At 37.5% G+C, this 9,333-nt stretch overlaps 1 non-coding gene across 1 annotated transcript; it reads left to right on the top strand.

Annotated features, from left to right (window-relative positions):
• Window positions 1-1,194: 1,194 nt before the first annotated feature.
• On the top strand, window positions 1,195-1,297 carry LOC120069866. Its single transcript, XR_005479713.1, has one exon. It is a non-coding gene; the product is annotated as a small nucleolar RNA R71 (small nucleolar RNA).
• The last annotated feature ends 8,036 nt before the right edge of the window (window positions 1,298-9,333 follow it).

Raw genomic sequence — 9,333 nt, 5'->3', positions numbered from 1 at the left:
ACTTCTGCGTTAGCACAATTACCTCCGTCTCACTGACTCTTCTTTCTTTGTCAAAATCTCCTTAAAAAATTTGACATATTTTGGCATTTGCTCCAAGGTCTCTACAAGTGGAATATTGATATGCAATTGCCTCAGGAGTTCAAGAAAATGCTTAAATTGTTGTTCATCATTCTTCTTCATCAAGCGTCTAAGGAATGGTGCATTTAGTGGCAACGCAGGTTTTCCCGCGTTAGATGTGCTTGGCTCTGAATGGCTTGTGGATTCAGGCGTTCTTTCTTTTTTATCTTCTAATGCCATTGGGCGTGTGTTGAGTTCTTTTGAAGGATTTTTGTTTCTTGGATTCATGGTTCTTTCTTCAAGAGCTTTGCCACTTTGCAATGTCACCGCGTGACATTGCTCCTTTCCTTTGTTGTTCCCAGGGGTTTCAGTGTTGCTAGGAAAAACTCCAGGCTGCCAATTCTTCAACTCACTCGCTATCTGCCCCACCTGTATCTCTAGGTTTCTGATAGACGATGCTTGGCTTTAAGCAACGCATCATTCTGGGCGATGTACTCCTTTAATAGGTTCTCAAGCGGAGATCCTAAACTCGATGCCTGACCTCCTCTATTAAAGGATTGTTGGTGTGGTTGATGCGTTGGTTGGAATGCAGGCGGCGGTCCTTGCCTTTGCTAATGGTTCGCCCCTGGGTGGTGCTTCTGTTGATTTCCTATCCAAGAAAAATTTGGATGGTTCCTCCATCTAGGATTATATGTATTTGAAAATGGGTTATTTTTAATGAAGCATACTAATTGTGGATTTTGTGGGCAATCAGCATAGGGATGGGGATCTCCACAGTCCACACAGCTAACCATAGGCTGCACGAATGTGTCTACCTGATTTACCTTTTGCTGAGTTGATGCATTCCCTAATGACATGTTCTGCAAAAGGTTGATCATAGTAGCCACTTGTGTAGAGAGTGTGGCTATTGCGTTGGAATCGATAGAATTAACATTCTGAGATCTCCTCTTCCTGTCGGCTCTTGCGTCATACGTATCGTCCACCCATTCCATGTTGTGCTTAGCAATGCGGTCTATTATTTCCTTAGCTTCAATATAGAATTTATCCATAATTCCACCAGCTGCAGCTGCGTCGGCTGCCATCTGTGATGCTCTGTTCAATCCACCATAAAAATTCTCCATCTCGATGGTTAGTGGTAATCCATGGTTTGGGCAATTTTTTACCAATCCCTTAAAACGCTCCCATGCAGCCATAAGGTTTCATCTTCTTCTTGCTCGAAGTTCATGATCTCTCGATGACTCCTTGCGTTGGTGGTGGGTGGGAAGTATTTTTGCATGAATTTCTCCACCAACTTCTCCTAGGTTGTGATCTCACCAAGCTCCAGTGAACTTACCTATTGCTTTGCATCATCACACAAAGAATATGGGAACAAAGATAGCCTGATCGCTTCTGGGGTGATTCCAGGAATCACAAATGAGTTACACGTTTCTATGAAACGTTTCATGTGGGAGTAAGGATCTTCTCCATGACCACCCCCAAATTATCCAGCAGTTTGGAGCATTTACAGCATCACAGATTTCATCTTGAATCTTGTCCCATCTGGCGTTGGGTATGATGGAACACGAGACATACGCAGTGGAATTAGGATCTAATTACACTCTAATTGATTTAAATTCAAAGAAAACTAGTATGCAATTGAAGGGAAAAAAACAGTAAATATAATTACATTGAAGCTCCTGAAATCCGCTTTTCCTCGTTGAATCTCGACCCGAACACGAACGGACCATCACTAGAGTTGACCTACTATCCTCTAGACTCAGAACCGGGTTGTGGGACCTGGTGGATGAAGAAAAACCGAGAGAGAGAAAGGAGATGGAAAATGAAGGAGAATTTGGGTAGGGTTTGGGTTTGTTTTTTCAGCCCAATTTTGAAAACAAAATTGGCAAATTGACAAAAGACTTTAATTTAAAATCAAAAGCCCATTTATAGAAAAAACCATGCAACAATTGCATGAACCAAATCCATAAAAACCCAACACCTATAATCCACTATCTTAGTGGGCTTAATGTCTCCACTATAAGCCAACACCTAGCCCACTATTTTGTTAGTGGAATTATCCAACAAAAGTTTGGATTTTCCCACTAACTATAGTCAAAGGGCAAAATAGTCATTTGGTCAAAGTCAAACTTTGACCAAAAAGTCAATATTTTGACTTTTTATGATTTTTTCTGTGTTGACTAATTTTGACCTTCCGAGCATGAATCCGCATTCATTTTCTCAAAATTCAAATCACATTTGAATATAAGATCGGTCAAAGTTTGACTTTTCCAAAGTCAAAAGTCAACTCTTTGACCTTTTACATCTTTGACCATTTCCATCATTTCTGAGCTTCCGAATATGAACGTATTCATATTCTTGATATTTAAATCACATTTAAATATTAAAGTTGTATCTCTAAACTGAAAAACCCGACCACTATATCACATATACTTGTCGGTTTCTCTCTCTTCACCTAATTCGAACAATTCGAATCATTCTATCATACTGTTCTAAGTTTATTCCATATGAGCTAGTAGGGGAACCTAATGAACCTATAGATCATGTGCTCCAACGATCCAAGATTAGCTGGCTAAACTCTTTACACGGAGCTAATCAACATTCGTTAACTAACGGGTCATTCCACTAGAGTCCCCACTCCCCTCATTATAGATATATTTGTGTCCATTTGATATAACCATGATTAGTAAGCTAATCCTTCACAGGTTGTTCGTAATCTCGGCTGGGTCATAAAAACCGTTTTACCCCCGAGACTACATCTTATTCCTTAAGTTCCACTGATCCTCTAATGAACAATTGGTTTAAGGTCCAACCTATAAACTGAATCCCTCTCGGGCCAAGGAGAGGGTGGGGCCCCTTGTTCAAGACCTGAAGTCAGTACTAAAGGGAACAACCTATCTACTATCCCTATAACGGGTAGGAGTGAATTCTGTCTTGCACCCTATGTTCCTAGCTATCCACCCGATCTTACACATGAAATAGGAGGCTTATTGGGCCAGCGATGATGAGCTGCCCTCACCTACGCAGATCCAAGGATAATTCCGAGTAAACAGGAATTCATAGTTAGCTCAGGATTAAGATTAAGTTACCTAGGTCATCAATTAGCAAAATAGTCAGTTTTATACATAAAACGACATTTAGAACGTAAAAAATGACTATTTCATGGTTCAATCTTATGTAAACTCATTGCATAGGATGCCCTCACTCACATATCTCTATATGAACGATTCAGCATCACATCGTTGTACTCATTACAAAGTGGGCTGCATCCATAGTGTCTTCAGAATAAGGCGCCCAACCTTATTCATATACTATAGACCATTTTGGCTATATATTTGAACTTGATTCACCTTTATGTCACTATATAAAGTTTAAACTACATTAAATAGCCTCATGACCTTAGTTTATTGGATTCAAGATTACAATTTCAATAACAACTTTATCGAAAAACAAAATAGAATATGTTTATTAATTTACAAACTACGAGTTTTAGGACATAAAATCCAATAGGGTATATGATTCCTGGTGAGAAATCATACAATACAGGATACGCATACTCCCTTATGGGATGCGTACTACTGTTTGCCATTAGGATCGGATTTTGCGCAGCGTGAACTAGTTGTTGAGTTAAGTTCTAATTTACCTGTTCGTCCGCCATTTCTTGTTGCCTGTTTCGTTGTCTGAGAAGTTGTTTCCTTAACCTTCAACGACGATTAGATCAATTTCTTCGTCGGAAGGTCCTTTCAACTTCGGGGTTGTATATAAGTTCAGAAGTGCTCTCCCTGCTCATAAACGTTCACAAGCTTAGGCTTAGCTCGTAATACTCCTTCGGCTGAAGTGTTCCTACAAAATATACAAGCACAATTTCTGGTTAATTTTGTTGCTGAATCCCCGGCAATGGTGCCAAAAACTTGTTCGTTGCTATCGTGATTCGAGCTAGGAGTGTATTGTATAAAATAATTTGGAAAAATAAGTATGAATGATACGCTGGTATATTCTTAACGCGTTGATGCGTTAGAGATGTGCAACAAAACGCGTGACACTCCTCTATTGACGTTCAAGTTTTCCTAAATCAGACCCAAGTATAAATCCAATTTAGGTTCTTGGTAAGTCTAGGGTCGAACTCAAGGATTCAGATTAAGCGAACGCAAACCTTGCATTGTAATTGTTGTAGGGGTATCCTAAATGTATAAAGAAATGTGTTATTTACACTAAAGTGCTGTGTGTGTGCAAGAAGATACAAAAGGGTTGAGCAGAGAATGATGGGTCGTGTGAAAATGGATTTTTAATGCAAGTGGTATGCGTCGATCTAAGTTGAGTGTACACGAACTAGAATGTGATGTGAGTGAGATGATTTTTTATCTTTGTTTATGCGTTATACTATATTTGACACTTCTCAATGCGAATAACATACAAAACCTATCTCTAGGATATATGCGTCAAACACAGAATGCAATAAACCACCAGTAATTCTATCTCTAGATGTATATTCATTCTACTTGATGCTGGCTTACTTATTCTCTCAAATAGTCTAAGCTAAAGATGCTTTTACCAATTTTAGTTGGCTTAAGCGTTTGAAATGGAATTTTGCATGAAGTATAGATGCATCCAACATAAATAAGGAATAAACAATGGCAAAATGTGATAGATCAAATATGTGGATTTATAAAGAAGCAGAATGTCTTTACAAAAGCAATACTTAATCAGATGAAAGGACTAAAGCGATAAATGGGATGAAAGGAAATGAGTCAAGCCGTAGAGTACAATCTCTTGTATCTTTTTGGCTCAATTCTAGTTGTGTACAATCACTTGTATAAGTTTTGGATGAAGTGTCTCTCTCAAGCTCGGCTTCCTCCGCTCCTTGATTGGTGGTGGTGGTGGTTCTCTTACCTTTTGCTCTTCTCGGCACCACATCACAGTGCTAAAAATCTAAAACTACGACTAAGCTAATACTGAGACTAAGAACTGAGAGTGAGAGCTTGGAAAATTTCTTAACTTCGAACTCTGGAGGGATTTCTTCTATTTATAGGTGTTGGTCTTCTCCAGCTTGATGATGGGTAGCATTAAAGTCCATGCCCTGGTCAGTCGCCTGACACTCAGATGCTTTTTAGATGTCGCCTGCTGCAAGTGCCCATGCTTGCAAGTGGTGATTTGACACAAACAGCCTGAATCAATGAATCTTCCTTGCGTTGAATCCCTTCAATGCATGGCCCATGCGTTAGCCTTTTGCCTGCGACACTTCTTAATCATGTGTTAGCCTTTTGTTGAAATCCTACAATGTAATGCGTTAGTTCCACAGTACTTTAGTAATAAACATTCCTTTGCATAAGTTTGTTAATGTTTGAGTAATTCCATGCATTTCATCTAAAAACGAGGAGAATTTATCATTAAAAACCTTAATTGTTCCAACTTAAGAGCCCCAATAACTTGTATTTCTACAAGTTATCACTTGCTGACGTAAAGAGATGGTTAGCAACACAATTCCAAATGAAAGATTTGGGTGATGCTCAATACGTTCTAGGAATATAGATCTTTCAGAATCGAAAGAATAGAACTCTAACACTATCTCAGGCATCTTATATTGACAAGATGTTGTCAAAATATAATATGCAAAATTCCAAAAGAGGTATGTTACTTTTTAGACATGGAATTCATTTGTCGAAAGAACAGTGTTCTAAGACACCTCAAGATGTTGAGGAAATGACAAGAATTCCATATGCATCTGCAGTTAGGAGTTTGATGTACGGATTGTTATGTACACGCCCTGACATATTCTTTTCAGTTGGAATTGTCAGCACGTTCCAATCCAATTTGGGACACAGTCATTGGACTTCTGTAAAAAACATCCTCAAGTATCTAAGGAGATCGAGGGACTATGTGCTTGTGTATGGACTTAAGGATTTGATCCTCATAGAATACACTGATTCTTATTTCCAGATTGACGTAGATTCAAGGAATCTACTTCAAGATCAATTTTCACTCTCAATGGAGGAGCTATAGTTTAGAGAAGTATTAAGCAAAGTTGTATCGCTGACTCCAAAATTGAACCAGAATACGTGGCTGCATGTGAAGCTACTAAAGAAGCAGTATGGCTACGCAAATTCTTGGCTGATTTAGAAGTAGTTCTAGATATGCTACACAAATTCTTGGCTGATTTGGAAGTAGTTCCAGATATGCTACGCAAATTCTTGGCTGATTTGAAAGTAGTTCTAGATATGCACCTACCTATCACACTGTATTGTAACAATAGTGGTGTTGTTGCCAACTTGAAAGAACCAAGGAGTCACAAACATGGAAAATATATTGAGAGAAAGTACCATCTCATCAGAGAGATTGTACACCAAGGAGATGTGATCGTCACAAAGATAGCCTCTGAAGACAACCTTTCTATTATGAGAATCCAAGAAACATATCCATGGCTATAGTGTGTGGTGACATAAAAAAGATCAAGTTAATAGTATACAACCTAAATGGTCTAATAAGTATATGGATGAAATTGGGTATATCATCTTGGTAACACTATTGTATGCAGACCATTTTGTAGGTAATACGAATGATGTGATCCACAGATCATTCATGCAGAGACATGTGAGTGGAGGCATCTTATGCAATGAGTTTGCATATAGACTGGACTATGAAAATAGTCACTTTTCTTTATAACGATCGTTTACTATTAAAACTGACTATTTCATTATTAAGTAACCTAGGTTAACTCGATCTTAATCCTGAGTTAGCTATAAACTTCTATTTATTCTGGATTATCCTTTGATCTGCATGGGTGAGAGTAGTTCAATAACACTGCTCAATAAGCCTTCCATTTTGGGGATAAGACTGGATGAATAGCTAGGGACATAACCCTGCAAGATGGAATTCACTCCTACCCAATTTAGGCTTAGTAGAGAGGTTGTTCTCTTAAATACTGATTCTAGGTCTTGAATAATCGGGGCCCCGCCTTTTCATGATATAGAAAGGACTTTATTCATAAGCATTATGAATAAAAAAATTGTTCATTAGAGGGTCAATAGGAACTTAAGGAACGAGATGTATTCATAAGGGTAAAATGGTGATCTTAACCCAACTGTGATTATGAATGACCTATGAATGATCGACTCACTGATCATGGTTATATCAAGTGGATATAATATATCTACAGTGAGAGGAGTTCAACTATGGGCTTTAGTGGAGTGACCTATTAGTTAACGAATGGGGGTTAATTCGATATATTGAGTTTAGCCAATTAATCTCAGATCGTTGGAGCCCATGATCTGTAGGTCCGCGAGGTCCCCCTACTAGCTCGTAAATGGATTAGCTTTAGAGTAGCATGATAAGTTAATTTGAAACATTCAAATTAGAAATAAACGAAATAGGAGAATTTATATTTAAATATGGTTTAAATATATGAAGGTGGATTTGTATAAAATTAGTTTAATATTTGATATTAAATTAATTAGAATTAATTGAATTATTTAAACAATTATTTATTAATTTTATTTTAAAATTAATTTATGAAATTAATTTTATAAAATTAATAATATTTTCAATTTTAAAACAAAATGGATTTTGAAATCATTTGATAAAAAATTGAAAATTAGAAAATTTACACAAAATGGAAAAAATGAGATTTTCCATTATCATCTTCAACTAGCTCACACAAAACCCATTTTACATTTGCTTCAATTACTCCAAGCATGAGCTGTATCTCATGCAGCCATTTTTTTTGCATGATAACCTACAATAAATATAGAAGATTGGAGTGAAATTGAGGCATGCATTAAAAAAAATTTCCTAAAAAATTCGGGTTGAAGAAAAAATTCTTCAAGTGGGTTGTAGCAGTGAGCTTCTCTCCAAGTTTCTTTTTGTTCAAGCCATTCTTGAGTCCCACAACTCATTCTAAAACTCCAAGAGTATAGTGGGGAAGATCTTGAGGTGGTTCACAATAAGTTTCGGAGAAGATAACAATTGAGAATCAAGATATTGAAGAGTTCTAGAAAGGTATAACTTCAAACCCTCTTATGTTAGATGAGCATGCTTTAGTTACTGTCAAAATTAATGAATTAGAGTGCTTATTGATCCTTGTTGCTTTCGCTGCATGCTGATATACTCTTACAATTGGTATCAAAGCGTCATATAAGCATTCAGTTCAGTTTAATTTTGATGTGGTGGGTGTTTTTCATGAGTTATATGCAACTGGTGCACTTATATGGTTTTCTAAGTTTTGGCATTTTATTTCTCTTTGATTTCTTGATTAAATTTATAATTGGCTATTGATTCATGAGCTTATATGTGTTCTTAAGAGTCAGTAATTTATTTGGAGTCATTAGAGTTGAAATTAAGATGTAATTGAAGAAACAAGTGAAGAAGGTTGAGTTGCAGATTCCAGTTTTTTAGCCTCTACTAAAATATCGTCATTTAGGTTTAAATGCTAGACGACTGTTTAGCTACGAGCGCTAAACGATGTGAAGAAAAGCTAGACGATCGTGTAGCTATGGGCACTAGTCGTTGAAGTGTTGTGTGCTAGATGATCGTGTAGCAATGGGAGCTAAACGATGTGAAGAGGTGCTATACGATAGCACTCCACGATCATGTAGCTTTGCGCGACAGCTAAACAATGTGAAGAGGTGCTATGTGATAGCACTACACGATCATGTAGCTTTATACGCACGTGAAACGATCAAGAAGAGGCGCTATACGATTGCGCCAAGCGATCGTGTAGCTCTACCCGACACTAGACGATGGCGATACACGATTGTTGCAAGACGATGGCAAATTTGTACCAATCGAGTTTCTTAGGGTGTCCTAAGGTTGAATACAGGAATTTGTACCAATCGAGACAAATAAGTGTGAATATGCGGCATAATTACAAATTTATAAGAATGAGGTTGAAAACATGCAATTAACTCAATTCTAAACTGGCGGAGATGCTCGTGAGAGATAATGTAGTGAGATTATAGAAAACAACTACCTTAATGTGAAGGTAAAATGTATGGATAAGTCAGGGTTGGGGAGAATGTCAATATTGCATCAGCAAGCATTATCGTAGGAACTTATCTTGGCTCACAACTTCCAATTTTCGCACACCTTTCGATGGCTAACCACACTTATCATATTTCTATGATGTGTGAATGAAGTTTTTATGAGCGCAAGGTTGTTTCTATCCCTAGAAACACTTCTTGCTTTGTTTAACGAGTTTCACAACTGCTTTCTTTCTCGAGAGGCAAGTTATAGCTACTTGTCTCTATGAGTGTTCATAGGCCAACATTTAAATGACTATACATTAAG

This window comes from Benincasa hispida, unplaced genomic scaffold, assembly GCF_009727055.1.
Source record: "Benincasa hispida cultivar B227 unplaced genomic scaffold, ASM972705v1 Contig637, whole genome shotgun sequence".
Classification (NCBI taxonomy): domain Eukaryota; kingdom Viridiplantae; phylum Streptophyta; class Magnoliopsida; order Cucurbitales; family Cucurbitaceae; genus Benincasa; species Benincasa hispida.
The sequence above is the reverse complement of the archived record's forward strand: the minus strand, read 5'-3'. Positions and strand labels throughout refer to the sequence as shown.